Source organism: Achroia grisella, unplaced genomic scaffold (genome assembly GCF_030625045.1).
Source record: "Achroia grisella isolate CSIRO2021 unplaced genomic scaffold, CSIRO_AGI_Agris_v1 utg352, whole genome shotgun sequence".
Classification (NCBI taxonomy): domain Eukaryota; kingdom Metazoa; phylum Arthropoda; class Insecta; order Lepidoptera; family Pyralidae; genus Achroia; species Achroia grisella.
This window is the reverse complement of record NW_026712812.1, coordinates 112,844-140,281: the sequence shown is the minus strand read 5'-3', so window position 1 is coordinate 140,281 and position 27,438 is coordinate 112,844. Positions and strand designations below refer to the sequence as shown.

General features: G+C 30.4%; 1 protein-coding gene across 1 annotated transcript in view; it reads right to left on the bottom strand.

Annotated features, from left to right (window-relative positions):
- Nucleotides 1-27,438, bottom strand: part of LOC131843863 (WW domain-binding protein 11) — a 107,060-nt gene that overhangs the window by 10,220 nt on the left and 69,402 nt on the right. Inside the window, exon 4 of the mRNA XM_059192624.1 lies at nt 19,140-19,190. The gene's annotated coding sequence lies outside the window, so the exon portion shown is untranslated. The remainder of the gene's footprint in view (nt 1-19,139; nt 19,191-27,438) is intronic.

The window sequence follows — 27,438 nt, the reverse complement described above, 5'->3', positions numbered from 1 at the left end:
AACTACTTCCGAAGGGCAACGCATGAGTGGATATTACATTTTTGACTCTTTTCTATTAGAGAAAGATTGTCAAAGTGTCAAAAAACAATGGAGTAATCAAGCTGAGTGATATCAGACTTCGGAGATAAGAAGGAAAAGTCAAGAAAATTATATATTAGCGCATAATAATATAGATAATTTGAAATGGAGCTGGATATTAAGATGCAAAATAATTAAAGGCAGCAAATATATGATTTTTGGTATTCAAGAGATTATACTATGATAGGGGCACAAGGGGCAAAGTGAGTAGCAGGTAATAGAGCACTATAACAGCTGGAGGAGGTATATGCTAATAAAACATTCGTAGATAAATCTACAAATTAACATAATATAACATTTGAAATAAAAATTACATTTATGACTCTGTTTCTAATAAAATCGTGTTTCATAATAGATCAAAATAAAAATGGAGAAACAACAGTTAATAGACATCGTTTGCTATGATGACGGCAATTTACCCTAAACAACAAGGGAAAGTGATAATTATTGAAAAATACATAAGTTTCCATAAAAGTGCTTTAGAGATGTCCAGAAATAATATAATTTTCATTTTTTAATGTTATTTAATCTACGTAACACAAATTTATTTAATATATAATAAAAATTTATTTTCAATAAATATACATTACTTTAGTCTAGTAGACCTAAATATACATTTTCAAAAGAATCTTATATGTTGAAATCAAAATTTCAATGTGTTCGAATACCGTGTAAGCTATAGCTAAGAATACCGTACAAGCTCTATCTATCGATATATATCTATATCATATCTCTATCTATATTATATACTATTACGCTTATCAAAATAAAAGAATGCCTTCGATTATAATTTCTGTACTGAATATTGAAAATAAAAAACCAGCCTTGGAGGTGAAGCTACCAGGGCTAGTTTTTTTTTCATTTGTAATAAACAAAAAATGCATTAACAAAAGCTTTTGAAAAATTCGATTTACAAACATACATTTACTAAAAGATGAGTATGCAATATTATAGACAGTGCTTTTATTTATCTGTCACAGTTGCTCCTTTTTACAGCAATAAATAAGAGTATGAATAAAAACTTAAATTCTGACGAGCCGGTTATCGTCACAAAAAATGATGATTCGTTCACCAGTTGTCATCAAGTTAAGTTTTTTTGGTGTACTATATATAAATTGACAACTGACAAGGTAATAAATGTTTGTAATTGAATAAAATGTCCAGTTGGGATCAACGACTCGTAGATTGGTGAATCAGATAATAATCGGTAGTTAGTATACATGTAATGAAGTACAACAGTAATCTGATTGGTTTGCAATAAGCACTCATAGTTATATGATCAATACATGCTAAGACTCTTACGCCCACTATTTTGACGATCATTAGCGGTTTAGTTAGATACTTAGCAAAAAATATATTGGTATCATATTTTTTTACGGTGAAGATTTGAATATCTGTTGTGTTTTTATTACTACTAGCTGTTTATTATGGCTTCGCATGCGAACAAGTCATCTCTGATTTCTGCAGGAATGTCAGAAAAATGAAGAAGAAAGTGGGTGGACAGCTCGTGGAAAGTTGGTAGCAATTTAAGTTATATGTATATTGATATATTCTTGTACAGATATTTGATATCAAGAATATATCTTGTACAGATATTTGATATCAAAATAGCTATCCAAAACTTAGTTTGCTTTTTTCAAGCTAGATATAATCTATCTTTACGATTAAGCTCTGAAGAGTTGCTTAGTCGTGAAAAGATAACAAACAGACAGCTAACAAATTACACAAACACATTTCCGTATTTATTTATACATACTAAATATCTTATACTCGTAACTATATACGAAGAACCGTCAACTGAGGGGTAAGTTCAGGTCTACTGAGATTCAGGCCTCGTCGTTAGTCCCAGAGCATGAGACAATCACAAATTGCTTATGAAAATGATTCAAGCCCTGCATATGATTGTAGCTTAATACATTTATTGTTACATTATATTATTATGGATAATTTCTTTTTATTTAACTTTAAAGGGACCGCCTCCAATAGAATTGAAACCTGCTAACTACTACTAACTAATTAGATAGAATTTGTCATTTTTAATTTTGTTTTCTATTGTGATATAGAGCATATTGGAAAACTAGCTATACTGTAGAATATTGAATCTAATCAGTACGTAATTAGAAACTTCTACTCAAGTTTCAATTTGGTCCGTGACTTATGACTTCCTGAGACTTGAGTGAAATTAACATCCGTGTAGGATACAGTTGCTGTAACAGTTGTAAACTTGTAATCCGACAAAAACTGTAATCTTATAAAATTGCAAGTTAGCTCCGACTGGTTTATCAATTTAATAGTTATGCTATGGGAAAAGGTGATTAAAATAACATAATATAAAATAGTATCGTAATTATTGGATGTTGGCTCGAACTAGTTAGTGATTGGTAAGAAAATGATGACGCCCCCGTGAATGGGCATAAAAACTTAAATGCTTCCATAACATTATATTATCATTATAATAAACTGTTAGTATATTTTTTATCTTTAAATATGAAAAGTATTAGTGATACACTGTAAAAATAATCTTCATTCCACAGATAATCTCAATAGTGTACCTATGTTATTTTATTTACGAATATAAATATAGTAAATTTACAGCCTTGTTCGCGTAGTTCTTTTTTTTCTGTTCCAGTGGGAATTTAAGGAAACCTGTTCTAGTGTATGTACATTTATACATCAGTGATTCCAGTGCGATGCTTTATACAAAATAGTCACACGGACCACTTAGTACTTCTATGTTACCTAATCTCTGCCTGCCATGCTTAAGTTAAAAGGTTAGATATTCTAGTGAAATTGTAAGATATCTTATTCTGAAATAGCAACGCATGAAGAACACTACTGGTGTATGTGATGAGTGATGGTGTACCTAATGCTTCTAGATTTGTTCATGTGCATATAAGTAACAGTTGCCGATTACCATTAGATGGGCCGTTAGCTTGTTTGCCATTATAGTCACAGATAAAGAAATGAGCCAAAAGCACAGGCAATATCAATGGTATAACCAGACTTTATATTGCAGAATATAAAAAAAAATCTAAATAATAATATGAAAAGTAAAAATTTGTTTGGTTAGTTGAAAACTCTATTCTCTAACTAATATTTCGCCATTAAAAATTCTTTATATTTTTTCCTTTATATATTTATTTCAGGCTATTAATGGGGCATACTATAAATATATTATACATACGTGACGTAGATGTCAGTGCGGGTCAGCTAGTTAAATAACAAAATAAAATTATTCATTTAATTTCTACCTCCATAACATTCTTCAACAACACATCATCGCTAAAAATGAAAAAAAATTACAATCAAACTGCTAAATCTGATTGTCTTATATAAAAAAGTTTATGAACCAAATATTTGTTTCTACGGTTGTCTAAAGCAAATTACAAATTGATGACGTGCCATATAACTTTAATGGTTGTATTAATGACTTAAACGATTTGTTGGTGATTTATATTATGTGGTACTTGTTTGTGAAGTCATCGTTTAATGATGATTGCATTGCTTTAATTGATTACGGAACACAACAGTTAAGTACATAAATATATTGTTTTATTGCTCCGTAGATTACGGTCCCAACTTCCGTATGATGAAATAGACTGGAATACTAGAGCGCACCTAGAGTTAGCCTCCAGTTGCTCTATAACCCTTTTCTTCTTAGCATACCCTCAGTACTAACCCCATTTCTTTCGGTGAAGCTGTAAAGGCAGCTGCAATTAATAAAACGAAGAAATATAGTTCCATATACAAAAGAATCTATCATTTTCCACAATTTTATACAACTCAGATTACTATTGCTGTTCATATAAAATACAAATCTCAAAGTTACAAATATATTGTCACCGTTGTTATCCTGGATGGGGAAGTCAAAGCCATTGGCGATTAATGACGCTATGACAGTGAACGCTATGTATACTTGTCATACCACATTTTACTGTGTATATTTTTTTGTTAGGTGATAGAATAGATGCAACTTTTGACAGCCATTCTGTCGCCATTGGTGTTCATTTATTTCTTTTGTTCTGTGGTTTTTGATATCAGCCTGACTTGTACCCATAACCTTTTTAGTGTAAATCGGGGTAGTAAAATACTATACTAAGAGAGCGTGTTGCTCTCCATAAGAACTCCAAAATACACGAATATATTCCCTAAAAAATTTTTTTTTCAAAAAAAAAGCGTTTCTCTTTATTTCCAATAAATACCGGTTACTTCTGCCAAAGTCTTAGGTTCACTCAACAATAACATGTCGAATGGAGCTGGACAATAAGACGAGTGAGTCAAAACTCTTATAAAAATCTATAATTATAATTTAATCGATAACAGAGAATTGACATAGGCAGCTAGAATCACGTATACTTATACAGAAACAATTCAGTACTCTGTCTTAATTAAATTATATAGTATTCTAAACTTTGTTAAACATTAGCTTAAGCGAACGTTATTGTGGCAAGGTACAAAATCCTTTACATGTTAGCACAGACTGTACATAATATAATTGCAAGCCTATTTTTAACTTACTAAGACTCCGGTTTGTAAATAATATATCTTTTTTAATTTGAGCGTGAAGACACGCTAAGAAATTTGACGCAAACATAAGAATTTACCGTTATGATCATATAATTAGCAATTATGATAACGATATTTTGCGTACGTCACAATCGTTTGTCACATTGATTAATATGTTAAGTTTTTGTGGTCGATGGAAAAATTAACGATCGCATTGACTCGCCGACATGTGCTTAGGAAAAAATATATTTGCGTGTAATTAATTTGCAATGGATAGATAGACGGTTCATTGGAACATTATTGGAACGGCTTTTAATAGAGTGTATGCAAACTCAGGGGTAGTCAACTGTTGGTTTATCTCCTTCTATCATTTTATTATCATATGATTAGTTGACGATGATGATGTAATATACCTATATGAGATATTTTAATTTGTTGTCACCAATACAAACAGCATCCTGCATGTATCACATCACAGAATAGCATTATTATACTATGTTTACTCTCATACATTATCATTATTGCAGTAGCAAATATATGACTCAATATTATTTTCAAGATAGGTATATATTATATCAGATTTTTTCAGAGAGCATTTGGAATTCGATACAGTTATTGAGTAAAATAAAATTGGAAAAAAATAACATTGGACCCACTTGATGATATCTTCGAGATTATATAATCGACTCAAGTTACTGAAGGTCGGGCTTACATTGCTATATAGTCAAATTAATACAGAGATAAAAAAATATAATATTACCAATATTTCAGATCCAGAAATGTTGAGAGAGCAAATATAAATGAATGTTTAAAAATAATAACCTAGGACACACATACAGCGCCATCTAGTCTCAAACTCCAGAGTTTGTACTATGGATACTAAATACTTATAACTGATAGAAACACTTAAATACATTTTTTTAAATGCATACATTGTATATCCGTTGGTTATTAACGCACCTTATCCTATTATGAACGTAAGCGAAACCAACTGTTTATTAGTTCTTGATAAACGTTATTAATCTCCATAGAGGGTTTGCTCCTGGCGCGTTACATAAATATAACTGATATGGAAATACGATCCCCGCTTGGTTACTGAATTGACTATTATTTAAATGAGGAATTCAATGATCGCCACCGATTAAACACGCAGGCGCCGCCCGTATTCTGTGTTTAGGTTTCAGTGGTCGTCAACGTATTAGACTCATGTCAATCAATCTAATTATAGACTATAATTATGTAATAAAACAAAAATGAAGAAAAAAGATTTTTATGAAGTTTACTTATAAAAATTGAAAAAGGTTTTTCATTTATTAAATTCTAGCTGTGCCCATAGTTTTACGCGCGTGCAATTTATTTCGGCCTTTTTGTATGATAATATGTATATATTATACATATAAACTTTCCGCTTAAATAACCTTTTGCTGAAAATTGTATTAGAATCCGTAGTAGTCATTTAAATGAGCTAAGTGAACAGACAGCAAAAGCGACTTTATTTTATAAATGTAGAGAATCTTACCATGTACTTTTTGAATTCAAGTTTTTGTTCCTTATAATAATAATACTACTAAGCTAATTGTAATTTTAATTGAATGCGTTTTCCACCTAAGTTTGAAGCTATTTAAACCTAATTGATCCATATTTAATAAATATAAAAAAATCTACCGAAACATTATTTGTTTTATATTTCTGAACAGACTTTCGACAGTACAGTTAAAACATTAGTAATAGGGGCCAACTGACTACTTCATCAAGATCATGGTGATAAAATAGCTAGAATGCAAATCTATGTGGTTAAGATAAGCAATTAAGGCACATAAGACACAGGTTATCGAAGATAAGAAGTACCTACGTAGCTACCCAAGAGTTAGAAAGCTCGCACCCGCTCTTTGCAATATTTATCACAAGTTTCATCAATTTGCCAACGTCGGTGACAAATGTTAGTTGTTATAGTGAATTTAAGCATATCAGATGGTATTTTCATGTTAGTCCTATCGCCTTTAGACTAAAAAGGCATTGCACTTGGTCATAATGACTACCCCTGACAGCATTATATAAACGGCCTAACCAATTTGCATGCAGCAATAAAAATGTTCAGCACCTCTGCATCTAAAGCAAAGACCAATAAACTACACCCTGTCATCCTTACACGGGAAGGCTAACACATAGAAAATGGCAAAAATATTAGCACCGTACAACGTTTTATATATCGGACGTTCAGTGTAGCATGCAAATAAACTGGCTGATATTTTAATTTACAGCAGCGCCCCCTGTTCACGACATACATTGAATGGTTATTAGGTTTTATAAAAAGGCCTGTGTGTGCAAATCATGCATCGATACGAGTTGTTTAAGGGCGTTCGTAGACAATAACTGGTACTCGTACCGACTGAATATAAATCTGTACAGAAGTCGTGAGAACTTATGATAAAAATCTATTGAAATGTATAGTTTAGAATTAATATTATTATATTATATACACCATACTGTTTAATGGATTTCATGACATTGATACATACGAAAATATTGCATGGTTACTGCAGAATTGACTGTTATTAATCGACTGGCGAAAATAGGTATTAAATACTGTTTTAAACTTGACGCGGTCATTATTTATACGTATAATTAGTAAAAATCACGGGATCTTACCACGTTTTATATTTATTTACTGAGTTCCCGATATTTCGGTAGTGTTTCAACCACCATGATCACGGGTAGACTGAAGAGCAGCGGGTAGATGGAAAATGAAATCTTTTTTATGGGCAGACATATGCGTCTACCTTCACGTCTTCGTTTGGAAGGAACTCGCTCGATATTCATCTCGGCAAACTGTACTCACAGTATCTTTACGTACATTTAATACATTTTTTGATCGCGTATTTTGTTTTTGTTTAATTAAACCAATCACTGGATTCCAGGCATTAGAGAGCCTATAGCCTTCTCGATTGAAATTTTTATATTTCTGTATTTCATAACCATTCTTGGGATATAATGCCGTTCTGATGTTAACACTTTTGGTTGGTGTAGTTCAATCCAGTGATTGACTTTTATTAATAAAAGCTATTAAAAACAACGATCCACGTAAATCAGCCATAGCGGAACACTTGTTGGGATCGGGACCCAATCACTGGATTGAACTACACCAACCAAAAGTGTTAACATCAGAACGGCATTATATCCCAAGAATGGTTAGAGAGGCCGAAAAAAATATAAAAATTTCAATCGGGAAAACGGCTATAGGCTCTCTAATGCCCTAGACTCCAGTGATTGATATAATTACACAAAAACAAAATACGCGATCAAAAAATGTATTAAATGTACGTAAAGATACTGTGAGACAGTTTGCCGAGATGAATATCGAGCGAGTTCCAGTAGTAGCAACAAACGAAGACGTGTGAAGGTAGACGCATATGTCTGCCCATAAAAAGATTTCATTTTCCATCTACCCGCTGCTCTTCAGTCTACCCGTGATCATGGTGGTTGAAACACTACCGAAATATCGGGAACTCAGTAAATAAATATAAAACGTGGTAAGATCCCGTGATTTTTACTAATTATACGTATAGGTATTAAAATTTCACGAGTGGAAGGAAATCGGTATCCTAAAGCAATTTCACAATCCCTAATAATAATAATATTATTAGGGATAAATGTGGGCGTATCTGTCTATCTATTTATTTTTGTTCATCTTTTTAGTCGAGAAAAAAAACCGAAAAAATAAATAGACAGCTGAACGGATCGTAATGAAATCTGACAGATTGTAATACGAGGGCGAACATAGGCATTTATATCTCAAAAAAAGCCGAAGGAATCTCGGGAAAAAGTAAAATGTAAATATTTAAGTTTAATAACTTAAATATTTACATTAGTCATTAGTAGTGATGATAATAAAATTATAATTTTTGTAAACGGCTGTTATAAATCATAACAAAGACGCGGGTGTTATACCTACATAATTTCAATCATCATAACCAATTTATACAACTGAATCTAGTTATGCTCAAAAGTAATTGTAGAAATTCATATATTTACCTATCTGAATAGATTTAGCATTGCTATTTAGCATGTAAAAGGCTTTCTAATACCATCAGAGATAAAGCAGTTCGCTGGTAATTGAACAAAGTGCGAATGGTTCCAGACCAGACATTTCTCCGGCCGTCGCAGGCACTGAGCAGAATTTTCTCCGTATTATTGATGTACTACCATAAACATTAAAATAATATATTGTCGCGTGCTTTGCTTTAAACATCATGGTTCCTTACTTAGTGCAAGTGTAGACAGTTATTAATTACAATCATTTCAACTAAGATATGGCAATTACGAAAATAGCCTTACATAAATTTTAGAAATAGGTAAATTATAAATATTTACGACAACATCGTACATAATTAGAGCTATATATCGGTAATAAAGAAGCTATCTCTATTACATACGTATAAGAAGATATTATCCAAAGGTTTTAGTTTAGGACTTTACTTCGAGGTATCCATATTATACGTAAGTATTTTTTTCTTGTTTATTGAAGTACTTGGGTTTGTTTAATTTTTTTAGTTTAGGCAAAGGAAGAAAAACAGATTATAGTCGTTTTTAATAATATTGTATATGGTAATAAAACATAGAAGAATAAGATTCTTTTATTATTTAAATTTTAATATATAACTACAATTTATCAAAAGCTTAATACTTATAAGAATATAGGAATAAAACACAAAGACTAACAATATATGATCGTATTAAAATAAACTACACGTTATGGGTACCTATCAGTTATAATAAAGGCAATTCATATGGAAATTGCGAATATATGCTTATTAAAATAAAAAGTATTGTCACACGCTGAAGACAAAAAATAAAGCCAAATCGAATATTTGTTGATATGTTGAAGGTTCAGTAGAAATATTTTTTTAATTCTTGTTGTTACCTTACAGTATGCGAAAATATACCTACTTCAACAATTTTTAGGTAGTATATACTTCACTTAAGTTATGCTTATACGAAGTATATTTCCTTAGAACCTTCAACTAAAGATTAGTTATGGGGAAGGAAACTAAGATAATATATATATATATATATATATTTTATATTATATGTGTAATAAAATAAGATAAGTAATTAGGAATAAAAATCGCCATCATAGGATGAGGCACCACCTACATGAGAATAATATATGTACATAAATTTAAAAAGTACCTATATGTGGGCACAGAGTAAGCATATTTTGCAAATGGAGAGACAGTCTACGGAACTCTAAAAAGGAGACATTGTCGCTGTCGAGTATAATAAAATCAAGTGCAAATATAAGATCAGTGATAAATATGATATTCTCGGTACAGAAAAGCATTATTGTATAAAAGAATTGAAAATAAAATATCCTGATTACTTGCTCAGAGTGGAATAACTCGCTTTTGAATGTTATTGTCTCATATGATTGGTCAAGAGAGACCATTGTGGCGTCAAAAAAAATATATATGATGCAGATTGCACTGCATATGTTGCAGATATGCGTTTTTTTAGTGGCTAAGCTTAGAAGGCAATGCATCTTAGTTCTATAAAATGCTACGTATTTATGGAAACCATCGTGATAAATTTTTGGTGAATTTGCAAGGATGGGCTAACTGACTTAACCTCCACTTATCATTCTTTCCTGGGGCCCCATAAGCGTAACCATTAGCGCAAGCGACGGTACAATTCCATTATCAATCATTAAATAAACACTCGCATCACTATTTACAAATTAGCTGTGGTTGAATAAAATCAAATTTACCATTAAATTTGATTTTTCGTCTTTAATCCATGAGTGTCTATTGATTTCAAAGAGCCATAACTATAATATATGGGCAGTCCTGTAGTGCCATCGGCAAAAGTGCACTACAGTAGCACTTTCCACTATTAATGTGAGTTAGATTACTTTAACGTTGGTTCGATTGAATCTTACAAGACCTAACAGTTATTTACGATTAGTATTGTACATATTTATTGATTGAATCGAGCATCACAATGGAAAAAGCGGGTCGCTATCGCTACCAAGTTGACCACTAACTATCAATGAGAAAATACATTTATTATTTTTGCTTTATAATCAAGTTTATGATAGATACTATGTCCTCTTTCTTATAGTTAAGGTACTAAAGTTCCGTGTGGAAGATTTTCAACTGCCTACAAATAGTTTAGGTACTGAATTAATTGTATTTTCTGTGTATTGAACGATTATTAAAGTCCGTACTCATAGTATTTATTTCTTTTCAATTCATGGTGTTTTGAATACATATCGATTAAATCAAGATGGTGGACGATTATTATAAAAAGTGCAAAAAAGATTTTTAGTGAGTTTTTTAATTCGTAATAAAATGATTCCTATAGCCGATATAACTACTCCTGAATCACCAGGGATGAACACGCGATAGCAACAATTATTATAGTAATTGACAAGAATGTTATATATATATTTAATAAAATGAATACAAAGTACGTAAAAAGGTTTGTTGTGCTACAATAATAATTTAAAATAAAACAACCAACAAACAATGTAGGTACATATACCCCAGTTTTTGTCCTGTTATAAATATCGTTAACTACTAAATCAATATGAAAGTCCATTACGTCAACGATAAAATCTTACATAGCACACTAAACAGGCTACTTTGTAGCCGCGTGTCTAGTAAGAGACGTAATAAGTACTAATTATCAAGGCATCTGTAGGGCTTCTATCGGCCTTTTCAAGTCGGATAAGACTACAGACTATTAGCTTCGACAGTGTTGCTAGAACAATTTTGTATTATTATGAAACTATATGTCGTTTTAGGTATTACTTTTGAATATTTGATTTCTTTAGATATGTAACAGTAAAGAATATGAATTATTGACATACGTAATATACCTAAAATAATATTATTAAAGGATTAAATCTAGTCTCGGTTGTCTATTATTTAAATAAACTGAAGTACTATAGAGTATACTTCAGTTGTTTTCAGTGAAGATATCATTATTTTTACAACAAATTGTAGGTAATGGTTAACCTGATGAAAAATGTTAACCGTTATTAATATACATTAACAGATCCACGAACATCTCGTTTAATTAGGACAAAGGCGAAATTATAGGAATGTGAAATAATAATCGAAGAAATGGATTCAGAATTTTATTTTATAAAAATCGCGCTCTTTATCTTACCACATTGATTAAAAACCATGTAGACGTATGAATAATGGCGCGAGATCGTGACAGCTGGCAACACTATCTAGCGTGGCGTTCACATTAGCACAGATTATCCGGCAGCCGGCGCGTACGCAACTTAAAGATAAATGTGTAAGCTTACAGCGAGATTGATAATGACAAATATGTACAGATAATGAACTTCACTAATACATAATTTTAGTTCGCAACAAGATTTAAATAGTATTATTTGTCAATAGGATTACATAGTACAAAATAATGAATAATAATAAAGCTACTGAATTGTATATATCAATGTACAAATTCTTTATACCTATATAATACTACGTATAGAAAGTGACATCAGCAACATGAATCCTGGATTTGCCAGTTTGTCAGCATTTTAATTACATGTTTGAGTGATCGATGACCCATTTCATGGTTTTCTCTGCTTCCTACATCCTACTACCTTAATATGTGACGTAAATTACCCTTTGAGAGCCTTACGATGCTTCTTATATGAATCAGTCAATTGTACTAGATGGATAGGGTATAAAATTGGACGTCCATGTAGGGAAAAAATACTATATGAAAAGAAAAGTTTGTGACTTATTTTATTATGAAAATGTTAGTAACCTCAATTAATATACCCGCCCGTACAGCATTCCCTTTTATATGAACTGGAACTGGAATATTTTATTGTCGACATTCTCTTAAATTTTTCAGATTCTTACTAATTTTGTAATGTTGAAGTACGTCGGCAAGAGGCCTCTTAAAACTACACCCGAGTCACGATACCCAAGAACGCTCCCAGTTTCCCTCTTTACCACACGATGTACCTGGCTCTACGCTCCATGGAATGCTATGAAGTTCGTCTGGAGTCAGGTGGAGTAGGTTCATGCTCATTATTTACATCATTTATTTTTTTATTATCCTCAAGTCCTTGTAATAATAGTCTAGACCTTTTATTTAACTTTAATACACTGCTTATAGTCAAGACAGCAAATATTAAAAAATAGGTAACGAAGTGAAAGTTATCGCTACGACCTGACTATAAAATAACCGATCCTTTGAAATTTCTCTTTTATTCTATCGTTAAAGTACTTAGTGCTCAGGTTTAAATTTTAGTCCGAGAGTTAAGATGAACTAACTTACACACTCATTACTATGTTTATATTACTAGTAGTAAAGTCAATCTGGTTTTGCTCAACATTTATTCATAGGCGTAATATAATTTTTCGGCATGTATTTTGGAGGATAGAATCATCTATTTCAGCCACGAAGCTTCTTACTGTATGTATTTAAGTTGAATGATGAGATAATGGATTGATATTGCAGGATAAGAGGGATAAGAGGTAAACCAATCTCCGGAATAGCAACGGGTGAATATTGTCACTGATGTCACATGATAACGTGATATCCATAGCTACAGATTTATTCAGATGACTTGATGATTTACCATAAGATTGATAACTCAACAATTTTTTATAAGAAATAAATTACCTTTTAAATTTTGGTAAAACTTTACTCGCATAAAACAGAGTTGAAAACTATTTTTATATGGTTAAATGGTTAATTCGTGACAGTCGACGGCAAGTGATGTTAGTTTAACATTTTACGGCAATTAATAAATAAAATCCGGGATAATTAACCTCGGTAAATTTACTATAATTTAACATGAGTGCAATAAAATTTGTCACGGTCTGAATAGAGTCACGCGTGTGCGTTTACTCATTTAGATACTCATTCAGACAGTTAAACAGATTGAAGTTAACATGTGAGTAATAAATATTAATATATGTAACTATAATACTTACTTACGACTTCGTCTGCTTTTAGATAATATACAGCCCATGTCCGTCCTCTAGATACAATCTATCTACACCAAATTTCTTTAAAATCCGTTTTGCTGTTTGGTCGGGAAAGGGTAGTGATAAAACACACAGCTAAACATACTTTCTAATTTATTTTATTACATAAAGATGTATCAATAAATGCAACATAATAATTATATCCCCAATACAATCAAATATACAATGGTCTAGCGCATGAGCACACAGCCTTACTTCCTGCGAGGGTTCGAATATTACGTAACACTGCTTATTGGTTGCCATTTCGGACGACTAAGATGTCTTGTTACTTATCCAGTATATTTTCTAAACAATTTGAATGGCAAGCAAGATGATGATGGTAAGTGGTACCAGTCGTCTATGTACATGAACAGCAGTAGAGGTATTATGTAATTTATCATGAGACACCCGTAATACTACTACTCATGCATTTCCGTTCCAGAGAACTAAGAAGTTATACCTGTTATCCTGTAATTTCACTGCCTAATTTGCATCCTACAGCAAGAATAGAGCTTACAAAGCAAACTGCTTGGCATCTGAAAAACGTGAGACTGATCTACCGACGCAGATGACTTCCTAAAAGACTAAAGCATTATTCGAAGTTAGAAGAACAGTAACAAATTTTATTAATATGCATTAGAACTAAATTTCTTACAATTTTTTTATAAAAACAAAACAATTATGTAAGTTTTTATTGACCACGATAAGATGTTTTAATTAAAAAAATAAGAGCATACATAACAAGATCTCTTAACTCAGCTAGAAAGCATGACATGAACATAATTCGACAATTTATATTATGATATGATATCAGATGTGGAACGTTTATTTTTACACTGCATTGTTGCATACTGAGACTATCAAGTCTTGACATCTAAACATAATTAAAACTTAAGATAAATCAGATGTAATTATAGTTACGAGTAGTTCCGGCGCTTCATTTTTAACTTGTTGTACTTATTTTATGATTGTTCAGAAATATGTCATTTGCCTATTTATAAACTGTTTTTGTATTAGGTATTTCATTACAGAGGATGTATTTTTAAATTAGTCTTTTATAAATTACATTAAAATTGGTTCAATGCTTTGGTTATTAAATAAAAATGTTTATATAGATAGATAGTTTATTATTTATTAGTATTATGATATATTTATTGAAAAGGAATTTAACGAATAATATTATATAGAATTAATTAATTAATTATGCTAACGAGGTGCTCTATGTTTTTAACTTTTATTATTTAGTAGGAACCAAAACTGTACTATGTAGCAAGTAAGCAAATAAGTATTTATTATTATAAACATTACTAATACGTTCCACGTTATTAATATTAGATATTATTAATTTAGATTATTCAATTCCTTCTCTCCGACGGACTACTTGCGCTGAACTGCTACCATCAGTGAAGTACTTAATGTTTTTTTTTTATTATCTTATATGCACGTATGTACCGTAAAAAAATTTCAAAATTATTATTTCATAATAAAATTACTACTAGAATTGTAGTAGAATTCAATTATATCTACACTAATATTATAAGTGTAACAGGGTGTCTATCTCTCTATGCGTCTCTTTATTTCTTACTCCTTCACGACTATACGGCTGAACGGATCTTAATGATATGATGATAGATTATATCACATAAAGTTATACGCTAAAAAAAGCAGACGAAATCGCATGTAACCAATAGTATTAAATATTTACTACGGTCTACCCTGTGTAAATTAACGATAATTATTGAATACAAAAACTTAGGTTACTGACATTAAGTCAATAAATATACATAACATTTCAAACGTAAGCATAATTTAATTGTACAACATTTCTAATTAAGCTTCTATATATTTATGCAAATATATAGATGAATGAAATCAATAACATTAGATGGATGACTCCTTCGAAAAGAGAGTAATCGAGTGGGTCATTAACACCACACATGTCTACTATATTATGTAACATACTAATTACGATCGCTAATTGCAGACGCTTCAGTCTGCAGCAATAATTATTAATTATTAATGTTTAGCCAGTCGTGATTCCTTATTCAAAGTTCACACGAGATGTACTAATGTGGACATTGGTGCATAGACAATAAATAGAACAAAGAAACAATGTAACAGACGTATTAACAATTGAGACTTCCCATAGTTGACTATAGTTGACAGAACTATGGCAGGAATCCTTAATTATGAATAATTAAATATGTGCAAACATTAGGTGCAATTTTAGCTCACAAAATATGTAACACGTTTTTGTCGTCACTGTTTGTCATTTTACAATTATCTAATTATTATTATAAACGCAAATGTTTATGAGTATGGAAGGATGTTTGTTACTCTTTCACGCACAAACTATCAAACTGATTTTAATGATGAGTCTAATACTAATAGTATATTTATTTTTTCCACAAAAAATATAATATAAAGTGCATCAGAGCCAACTGGGCATGTTAAATTTAATGCAAATGTAGAGATTTGTGTAGAACGAGGAATCCGAAAAATTTGTGATACGGGCCACCACGTTCCTCCACTAGATCTCACTACTATCCCTATAAGTCACGAACAATCTACTAAATATAGGTATGTAATATTATTATTTATTTCATGTGTATATTTCCTAGTATAATACCCATGACTCAAAATTTTATATTAACCAGCATTAATATAATAAACATGAAAGAGTGTTTATCTATTTACGTTTTCACAAAAGATTGGCTGAGGAGATTTTAATTAAATTTGACTTAAAGTAGAATACATCTAAAAAAATATCTGGAAGGGGTGAAATAGGGAATGATAGTTTGTGCAGACAAAGTCACGGCTAATAGCTAGCTAGCTATTTATTAATAGAATAGAACTCTTATACTGACAACTAGAGATTCACTGAATTATTACAAAAAATGTATATAATAACGATTCATATAAAGTGGAGTTTTTTAACTTCCTAACTACATTTATAATGAAAAGAATTATGGCTTCCTACAATTACACTTGTCAATGTCATATTTTCTGCACTCAGTTGCAACATGCAGTCAGTTACATTGTATATATATGTTTTAGTTTAGCTTTGTCACACCTTTTTTTTAATCTTATCATATCTGTTTGTGAGTAGACACTGATTAGCAGTGTCTGTTCATGTGAGCTTGCCTATTATTCATTTAAACATAATTTCAAAAAGAGGCGTATTTTATTATATTTAACATGTCAGTCTGCGGCATCGCAGCTCCTTAACAATAGACCGATTTTTATTATTGATTTTAATATTTTGTTTAATTTATTTAAAAACTGACATGAAAAGGCACCTTCGATCGATCCCCTGCTTAATTCAAACGGGGATCGAAATTACGACGGCCTGAGATTCGAACCCCTAGCGGTGCCCTCAGACTAAAGTCGTATCCGTCAGGCGGGAGTTGGGCTTAGCCGCTCCATAAGTCCTACCGCGGGTTTGGAGTGCACTCGCTCCCTATCGTCCGGTGAAGTTATAAAGGCCAGCTGCGTCCAACAACATTAGAGTAGTCCGAAAAAAAACTGACATGACAGAAATGCTTTTTGCTATAAATTATTAGGACTTATGAAGGTTATGAATTTTTTTACATCTTACAGTTATTTTTGTTGTCGGGAGTTAGAGTACCTAAGGTATAAATTTTGTTAAATAAATTAAAATCCTTATTTTTATTTATTTCTATAAAAGCTTTAATAGTGTCTTCTGGAAAACCCCGTTACTTTGCAATCCTTACTAGTTTAAATAGACTGGTACAAAAGCATACTATTACCCAATAAAGCGTTTCACGGAATTAAATGACAAATTACTTAATGTCGTATAAGTAACAGATAATATGTTGTTAACACGCATGAAATCACTGAGGTGTGATGTTTTCAATAATAATACGTTTTGTATCTATAATTAATGACGGTGCAGCAAATCGGTATTCATCAAGTATTATGGAAGAGCGTTGGAAATTAAACAGTTAAATGCAATAGAAGTAATAAATGAACATTGAAGAGATTTTTATTGAATAATTTCAAGCCTCATTTTTTTAGCAAATTATAGAATAGGTACTAAGGGCCCTTGGGTCAATATCTCGTAGTTCTCACGAGTATTTTTAATAGGTACCAAGTGTTATTTCTAGGTAATTATATAGTCAAATAATACAAAAATAAAAATGTTCGATTTAACATAATACTTAAGTAACACAATAATAATGTTACTGTGAATTGTTACTTAGCGCGAGAATGTAGTTGAACTATATAGTTCAACTTTTACTTTTATCTTACAACTATTTACCTTTTCTTCTTACTAATATAATAAGCTCGAAAATTTGTGAGTATAAAAATTGATGAATCGATGTATGTTTCTCTTTCACGCAAAAACAACTAAACGGATTTTCATGGAACCTTGCAGTAACTTTATGGCTAATACATATATATCAGTATAAAACATAGGCTATAAATTTCATACTGGTACCGCGGGCATAGCTAGTGTTTAATATTTACGGTAATTTAAGACAATCGGTGTTTATTTAACATATTACATTGTATAGTTAAATCCTGCTACATATTTAACAAAACCTTGTAAAAACAAGGCTTATTTAAACTACTTAAAACCCTACTTAAACTATGTTTAATTCAGAGGAGTACACAGTCATGGCGTATGAATTCTACTAAGAAGTGTCAAAAGAAAATTCTTTCCATATCGCACGGGCATATCGCTGGATGGTTGTTTTGTAGAGATTCCGCTTTTGGAAGAGTATTGAATTCATTTGATTCTAAAACGGTAGTTGCGTATCGCAATCATTGGTATGAATATTCATTTTTCCGACTAACCGAGTCTTTTTCAATACGGAAACGTCGGCGTTACCCACAAGCAATTCTTATCATAAATAACTAGTATTTCAATTTCTATATGTCAATATTTATACAATAGATACATACATAATAATATATGTATATTTACAAATTTTCTCGAGCGATCGCAGCATGGAGTTTTTAGGAAGGGTATATTAAGGGTTGGCAATATGCACGTGACACACCTGGTATTTCAGACGTCCATAACGTTTACCAGATGGGCCTTATGCTTGTATAAAAATATGTAGTATAAAAAAGATTACAAATATAATCCGATTTTTTTTTGTAACTTTTATGTTTTTTATTGTTTAGTAGTGGTTTTTCCTACATGGATATGTTGAGGCAGTTGATACAGTGTGTACTATAAGTATACTATCAATAAACACTGAATAAAAACAATAAAAATAAAATGGGAAACCTTACTCAGGCTATACACCTAATAAAAAATACTGTTGTTAAAATAAGTCTTATAAATTTAATTCTAAGTATGTATTATTAAATTTCTTTAAATATTGATGTGATATACATATATACTAAAACCGAACGGATTTACATCAATTTTTGCAATTAAAAGGATTTATAACCTTATATGATAGACGGTACTTCTTTAAAGAACAAAATCTACTAACACGTTCTAACATACCGGTTTGAATCGTAGGTTAGTAAGCTTAATCAAGCTTGGTCAGTTTTTCTTTATAAATTTATTCTTACCTCATAAACGGAAAGCGTCAGCCAGTAATGTGAAGGGTGCTCTCAGGTTGCCTGTAAAGAAATGCATTCATTAGAGATCTCAGAGACATAAATGCAGTAAGGTGTTAGTGGTGGGCGCTTGAATCCTTTATTCTAAGTATAGTTATAACAAAGTCGTTTGCGTGGATAACTTTATAACTACAATTTCTTTCACCAAGCAAATTACTTTGTAAGCTGTATTCTATCTCAGTTAGAGTGTGAAAATTGAAAAACTCTTTTAATATTGATCTATTTAAAATTTTGTCATGTATTTTTTATCAAAACTATAAAACAAAATATATATATTTCACATCTCTGTCTCTACATCTACCATAAAAAAAAGTTTCTATTTTATTATAAATTGTTATATTACAACAGAAAAGTAGTCTGTTTACTTAAACACTTCGGTAAATAGGGGAGCTATTGCAGCCGCTAAGCTACTTGTTTTTTAAAGCTGTGTGTTTCGTTGTAGGTTGCAGAATCGGCACTGAAATTATAGAATAAGAGGTATCTTAATCTTCTTGAATGGCAACACACCTGCAGCAGTTATTTAGCTTATCACCAGGTACGCTTTAACTTGTTTGCTATTTCAATAAAGAAAAAAAGGATTAAAAAACTTATGGTAGTGAAATTACTTGTAACTCCACTGTTAGGTACTAGGTTATAAAGGCATAAAAAGTCAGTCCACAGTAGATAGATAGGTATAATATACTTTATTTGTAACATACAGTAAAGGCATAAGCAATACATGTATAGTTACAATAAGACGGCCTTATTGCTGAAAGTAATAAGGCCGTAAGAAATGGTACGTTTATATGTAACTGTTATATTTTTTTAATAGTTAAACCTAATTCGTGAAATACATATAACATTGCTTCATTTCATATTCTATAATATCCTATTATATAGTAATACAAGACCACCGAAGGTCACCACTGATCTCGTGGTCATTACGTAGCTCGTAGTCATAACATTTTGTAATTTCGTTATGCTGAATAGATTAGTTTGTTTGATCATAATCCAATTGTTCCGTAGCATCAATTTTAACGGCAGAATTTATTGGAATTCAACAATTTCTTTGCTCGAGTCAAATATTTTTATGTTATATTAGTAGAGAATAATTTGTGATTATATTTTATACAAAAACAGCTTCATGCCATAATTTGACTGGAACCAATAGCAGGTACACTAAGTAAAAACAAAACAATAATTAAAATTAATACATTTTAACAAAAAAGTCATAACCGTAACTGACAATGTTTATAATATCTATATTCATAAAATGTCTATATCTCTATGATACATTATTATCTTAGAGACATAGACATTTTAATGAAATTATAATTATTATACGTTATCATAGATACACAAAATTTTTACACTTAGTTTATTTACTATAGTAAATTGTATAAGAAATTTTATAAACATAATTTTAACATCTGTACTATACATACTGTTATGTTATACATATAGACGCTCTTGCGTAACATACAAAAATTTGAATTAATGAATTGAATGCACTAAATTGATTTATATAAATCGTCAAGTGAAATATGGAACCATTTATCAACAATACAGAAAAACGCTAGTAGTTAATTTGAAACGGTTTTTTTTTCAATTCTGGTAATGTCAAGATCCGTTAGATTTTTTATTAACATTGTATGATGTATGAAAAAGATAATGTATTGATTCGGTCATTTGAAAAAAATATTTGGATGATGAATTAAGAATGAAATATTTATGAATGGAAATAAATGGAAAAACGTTAGTTAAATAGATAACGTTCTGGAAAAATGCAAAAATAAAGGTATCCATAACAACCAAACGTATACGTACCTACTAATATTATAAAGACGAAAAATTTGATTATTTGTATGTTCGAAGTGGATAATCTCGTAATTTGTTTTATTAGTTAGTTATGTACACCCCGCAATGATGGTGCGAACCACTAGTTATACTCATATATATCATTTGAATACTATAGACAAAGAATTAAAATTGTATATTGAAGAAAAGTATGTCTTTGAACATTTCTATTTAAATAAACATGTTGTAATAATAAAAAATGGCAACATTACAGATTTAGGTATTAAGTAGATTTTTTTGTAAAAATGGTGTAAAAATTTAGTTTTGTATGTTACGCGAATGGTTCTGAATACAATTTGATGATTCTTTGATCAAATTATTAAAATTGGTACATAAAGAAATGAATCGTTTTTTTATGAAGTGAAGTGAGAGAAAGTGAAATCCTAAACACACAATTTCTTACGTATTCCTTATAATTATGATTAGCAAAGATCTGTTATACTTTATATCACAGTATAATATAATAAAAAATGTCACTAGCATGTTATTTCTTTTTTTAAACATTACATGAGGTCAACGATTAAGAGAATTAGCAAATAAATTGCCTATTCAAATTACATAAAGATCATAAAATCATCTTTAATTTATAACAACATATCACTTAATCTCATCTTGTTATGAGACGTAGAATATTTATTTACTATTTTGCATACAAAACACTTTTTGCGTTAGAACTATTTTGTAACGGTATCGATGTGATAATATTGTGTGTGGGCGTTATTAACATTGGATAATAATAACGGCTCTTAATTGTAATACTCAAAATTTATCGATTTAAAAACATTTAAAAAAAAGGTAGGTCCTTATGAGTCATTAGTGAGTATGTGTATAGATATCGAGAATGACACAATACATATATATGCTGGGATGAGAATATTACGGTCAATATAAATAACTATAGATTCACTAGCAAGTTATATGTAGAGAATAAACATAAAAATATTTTATTCACTATTTTGTACCTAATTGTTGTACTTACAATACGAGTTCTTTTTTTTTACATATTTTCAATAAGTTTAAGTTCTTACAATAGTCGTAATCCATGGATTTCTGTATAGGTTTTGTTATTATTCATTCATAAGTATGTACTTGAACACTAATAACATTCTGAAACATTTTGTCTCCCAAATAAAGAAATATATAAAACAAAGATAGAATGCGTCAATTTATGAAGTACTAACGTAATATCAATTTTCGTGTATAATGTAGTGTATTTACTATTATATATACTACTATATCCTGTATTTACGATTCCAAAATGCTGATATAATTTTGTGATAATAACACGACTTATGAATTTTTCAAGTAAGACTTGTAATTCCATTCATTTGTTGTAATTCCGGAGGACATATGTCCTGCCTTCAAATGCTATCATATATCACAGCCATATTTCACCCTTCAACCAAAACATAGTTAAGAAAATACCCGGGTTGCGACAGATAAAGGTGAGATGCATGCCTCGACGACTTTGTGCAAAGTCTGCAAATATATTTAATAATATAATATCATCCATAGACAAAAACAACCACAATTGGTAATAAATCTATGACCTTTATTCGACCCATCCCATTGCTGTAACAATATTGAGTGAACAAGTATCTATCCGATATCTCATAATAAGTGGAAGCAAATCAACTTTGTATTTCCTAATCTATAACAGAACGCAATCTATTCCGGATAAGATGGGAATAAATCTTAGGACCGGTAAGCTGAGCACCCATTAGTGGTTACCGGATACCGGTTATCGGTTACCGGTCCGGGATACAATAGATGGGAATTGGTATCATACGAGAATTTAACCGTTTGATCTAGAGTTTCAATTTAGAAATGTTATATTCTAGATTTAAATTAGAAGTTTGTTTGTATAAAGGTGTGTATACATTAGAGTATCGTTTTTATTTTGCATTAACTATAAAATAGCTTAGTGTAAATATACATAGATTTAAATGATTACATCTCATACCTAAATATGGAACTATTTTCTAAAGTAACATCGTAATCTATATTACTCCATGTGGGAAATGTGGAATAAGTTCCTATGAACTTACGAGTATCTCCTGTAAAAAGAACTTAAATTTATGAGCGTTACAGTATTTTTTTATGTTCCATAAAATCAATATGGTTTACTAATAGGTTTTATCAATTAGTTTTTTTTATTAAAGATAATTAATACAGCACCATCTAGTCCCACGATAAACTTAGATATATATACATACATAATATACAAAGAAAACACATACCAATACAAACAATCATACTCCTGAGTAAATGTTTTCACCGTGCGAGATTATGCGATGCTTACTGTTTTCACTCATTCATTTCATCAGATCAACTTCCATATCCTCTCTAGAGCGAACAGAGAAGATGATCTGATTAAAATGAAACATCATATTTTTTTATGTAATATATATGTACACGAATCGTACTGCGATCTGTCTAATATATGCTAATCTATCTATCTTGTTAAGTTGCCCTCCACGCGGTTCTCCTGAAACCATCATGTTAAATTCCGGGTGAATTTGTTTTCTCTGGTGCCCCGTCAATTGATTAATTTACTTTGAATTATTATTTGAAGTATATTTATCTTAGTTAAAGAAACTATTCTTTTGTAATGTCTATAAAACTACATGACAAAAAGAATCATCTATGGCTCCAGTAACTTGTACTAGTGCCTATCATTCTACTTTGGAACCTAACTCGGATCTATAAACATAGTATCGCTGTATCTTTCATAGCTCTTGAAAAATCGTAATGTATTTTTTTAACTATTTTGTATTTAATTAAGAAACTAACTGACATTTTAGCGACTTATTCGGATTAGTTTTTACAATATATATCATTTAAAAAAAATATATTTTTTTAAATTATAAGTAAGTACCTATATATTAACGAATTAGATCATTTATGCCTTTAGTACTTGAGCTAGTTGCTTGCTAGAATTCACCATAATTATTATATTTGAATCTCTCGTTAACGGTCGCGATAGGAATCTGCAGGTAAATATCCAACTAAGAAGGTTCTAATTGCTATATTTACATATAAATTAGGTGTGCTTTCGCTGTCGAAGCGTGTTAAAGGCTTCGATGATGTGAACACGGCTACTGGACACGCAACGCCTTCTTGTAACAGATTTATTGCCGTGATTTTATGACAGACGAGGGTAGAAATAGAGGCGAACTTACACCCAATGCGTGACAAATAAAAGGTTCCATCAGTGCTGTTACATTAAATATGTACATATATTAGGGATTAAAGTGCGTGTAGTGACTTCCTTATTTGAAATTAATTATAATTACTACGTTTAATAATAGCTTAGACTTCATTTGCAGCTTTAGAAATAGATAGATGTTTTTTTTCTACATTTTTACAACCCCTATAGAATTAAGAAAAATAAATTATAAATATGAATAAGTACATTACAAATTCTATCAGAGGCTAATTTATATTTACCTTAAATTATGAAGAATTCCTCAAATGAACGAAAATTATTTGTTAGTTTTCACTGTCTGTTTTATGAACTACTCACTGTTTATTACCTACTTATATGTACGTAATTGTTGTGTATTTGATTTAATTTATTTACAATTCCTTGACTATCGATTCTTTTGTTGAACATATTAATTATTATACCGAGATATAAACAAAAAATAAAGATATTACGCTTCGGTATTGTAACTCTATATATTTATACGTGAAACAAAACGCACAATGTTTGAATATATAATTTATATAATACAAAAAAAATATATTTTTATGATTTGCGTGCTGCGTGTATGATTGCGAGGACGGAGAAGTATGACTTTTTGCGCACATTATAGTTTACATAGAAAAGGGGTACAAAATGCATTTTTTTTAAAATACCTAAAAATATATTATTCTATCATTAATTAATTAAAAAAACATTACATAAACTACCATGTATTTGACAGACACACGCATATATACTCTATTGTTTATACCTATATATAGTGCCTCTAACTTTAGAATAGTTACAGTTAGGTACTCTTAGATAATAAAACTTATAATTTAAATTAATTATGATCGAATTTCAACTACTACTTAAGATAAATACACTCGGTGGTCTCAAACACAGAAACAAAAAAGCCAATTAGTTTGGTCTTTAAATAAAAAACTAATTGTGTGACATCACTTGGAGATAACAACAGACATAAAAAAATCATATTAGACTTCTGGTTTTATAATTTGAAAAAAATATGTTTACACTTGGCGGTCTCGATGGTACCGTGGACACCCCGCGGCGCGGCCTGCACCGGTAGCAGGAGTGGATTATCATCAATAATGCGTCAACATTCGTGCCACCTGAACATGATCTTTCAAAAGATAGCCTTGTGTTTGACTACTGCAGGCTACTGGATTGGATTAGTACCGTTATTATAGGTTATTGGATCCATAATAGCTACATCTATCGATATCTATAGCTTCTATAAGTTTGAAAAATTTCAGTGCAGTATTTTTTTTAAACAAATTTTTAATTATATCCCGTATATCAGAATTTGTGTACTTAGTGATATAAACTTTATAGTATTATTATACCTATATTTAACAACGTAAATAATTATATTATTTAGATATATAAAATAAAAAAAAATTAAGCACATTAATCAAAGAAGTACATATACATAAAAGCTTAATGTAAATATTTTAATATACCTTTATTGCTATTTAAATATAAAAAAATTAATATGTTTATATACCAACTAAATAACTTCAACTTAATTTTAGGTATAAAATTAATATACGTTTGTCATAACTATTCTAAATAAATTAATATTATTAAATTGCGCGAATATTATATATTATTTTATAGTTTATTTATAGCTAAGACATATATTAAAGCCATCAGACATATATTAAAAAATATAAAAAAAAAATTAAGAAATTTAATTGAGTTTCTTGCCAGTTCTTCATAATTAAACCTGTACGTTATTCGTATACTGCACTGGACGGTAGGGAAAAAATTATAATATAAAAATGTAACGTTTTAAATTAATAAGCGGCTAAAATGTACTACATCAATAAACGATTTTTTATTTGATTTTAATAATTCTACATTTTTAATAAATTTAACTAAAATAGATGTATAACTGAAACATCGTTCGATGTTTGTACGAATGTATCTCAGAACTCATAACGCGAACCACAAGCTGCCACAAGAACATAGACAGCATTTTACATATAAAATATGAAATTAACAACAAGCAACAAGCTTCGTAGAAAAAGCAGTGGAATAAAATCAACAGAAATATATACTTATTACAGAAATTATGAGTTTATTCTGTATTCAATAATCTATAAATTAATTTATTAATCATTTAATCTTAAAGTTATTTTTACACGCAATGACTTTCAGTTGAAAACGTAAATCAAGAATAGTTGCATACCCCAGGGTGCTTGTAAGGTGCGCTGTTGCTTAAGGCATAGTCAACTGCCATATTCGAATGATATAAATATAATGTAAATGTATTGGCATTGCACTGCAAGGAGGTTAAATTATTTTTAGCAATTTTATTGCCTCTACTGTCATTTTTCAATTCAGTTAAAAATGGAGGAGCTTTAATTTCTTTCTTCAGACTACTTTTTTGTACAATGAATTGATGGTCTTCACTTTGTTTGCCATTCAGTTATATAAAATATCTTATATACCTAACCTAACTCTCATTATATAGTTCCGTCGAAAGGTTAAAGGAATATGCTCTCAAATTATTTGATGCACCAGCCATTGGAATGTTTGCGGAATATCAGACGATTTCATCTTTAATGTCACACACAGCTCCCATATAAGGGCATTTTATATCTAACAGTGTCTTCATAAATAATACATCAGATTTCATTCTTCATCGCGGCTTTCAAATATTTTCCAAACGCAATTTCTCACACTCTATAATTCGTAAGCGAAAGTTTGAATGAACAACGTTCACGTTAGTTATTTTATTTAATGCACTTATCTATTCGTTGATAAATCGGAACAAAGATAAAACTAGTAATAGTCTAAGGTCCCATAGGCATTAAAAATATTACTATAAAAATATAAGGTAAAAATATATACTTATGCATTACTTTATGAAATTGGAATAGTAAAGAAGTAGACATCTCATGTAGATGTCTACTTCTTTACTATTCCATTAAAAGTGAAATGAACTGCTACGGGTTTCATAATTTGTGTATCCATTCCCATTGCTGAAGTTTAGTGTATTATGCTTATGTACCCTGGAGTTTACAGAAAGTTGCTATTCAAAACAATTAGGCTCTATGTTCAATATATCTCATTTATAATTTATATTAGTACAATTCGATGTAAAGGTTTCTATACATCGTCATCATTATCATCACTGTCTTGGCATCTAATTAGTCAAGGTCGGCGTAATATGTCATCTTCATCGACTAATTCCCATCG